Here is a 1,138-nt window from a genome sequence, read left to right as displayed (position 1 = left end):
AAGCAAGTATTGTTGGATAATTTTCAGTTGTATGTATATTGTAAGCGTAAATACCACAAACAACTTCCTTAGCCTTATCCTTCTTAAGTTTCATGGCCTCGAGTTTCCTTGTGAGACTAGCCACTTTAGCATTTATATCATCTTGCTCTTTTAAAAGATATGTTCAACCCTTCTCCTTTAATTGAGTAAGCTTAGAGTTGGTGCTAAATTTTGTGGAGATGTCCCATGATTGTGTGTTTTTAGCAAGATTGTCAAAATAGTTCCTCACATCATTGACATATTTGCTTATGAATTCCCCATTGCACATTGTCTCAACCATTTGGCGCATAGAAGATGTCAACCCATCATAGAAGAAACTTTTTACGCGCCATGTTTCAAAAACGTGTTGTGGGCATGAACTGACAAGATCCTTGAACCGCTCCCAACATTGAAAGAATGTTTCATCTTCCTTTTGGGCAAAGTTCATGATTGACTTTTTAAGGGTGTTCATTTTATGATATGGGAAAATTTTATTAATGAACTCCCTTGTCATTTCGTTCCATCTACCAATCGATCGTGGACGTAGTGAGTGCAACCACAACTTGGCCTTTTCTTTTAAGGAGAAGGGAAAGAGTTTCAGCCTGATCGTGTCTTCAAACACATTCAGAAAGTATAAAGTGGCTATTATCTCATCAAAATCTTGCATGTGTAGATATGGATTTTCATATTCAAGTCCATAGAATTTTAGAAGGAGTTGGATCACTCCTGACTTGATATCCATATGTCCTTCATTCTCTAGAAAGATCATGCATGATGGTGTTCTCACCCCCGCCGATTGTAGATAATCTCATAAAGTACAAGGCAGGGTGCATGATTCACCTCATTCTCACCCTAAGCTTCCTCAACTGGAGGTTGAGGTTGATTTGTAAGTTGATTAACAGCCATAACTTCCAGTGACATAGATGATCTCAAGTGGTGTCTAATCCTGTGATGGACAGGCAACCCTTCGATTAATCCTCCTACACTCGAAAGACGTAGAGTGTTGTCACGGACCCACCTGGGCACGAAACACTCTGAGTCCTCAAGTTCAGAATCTAACCTAATCTTAAGAGGAAAGAAAACAAAAGGCAATAAGAAATCTAGAAAAGAAAGAGAGAGA

At 38.8% G+C, this 1,138-nt stretch overlaps 1 pseudogene; it reads left to right on the top strand.

Moving 5' to 3' along the window:
• The first annotated feature begins 377 nt into the window (after nucleotides 1–377).
• On the top strand, nucleotides 378–476 carry LOC131244851 (small nucleolar RNA R71; annotated as a pseudogene).
• The last annotated feature ends 662 nt before the right edge of the window (nucleotides 477–1,138 follow it).

The sequence above is a fragment of the Magnolia sinica genome, chromosome 4, assembly GCF_029962835.1.
Source record: "Magnolia sinica isolate HGM2019 chromosome 4, MsV1, whole genome shotgun sequence".
Lineage (NCBI taxonomy): Eukaryota > Viridiplantae > Streptophyta > Magnoliopsida > Magnoliales > Magnoliaceae > Magnolia > Magnolia sinica.
The sequence above is the reverse complement of the archived record's forward strand: the minus strand, read 5'-3'. Positions and strand labels throughout refer to the sequence as shown.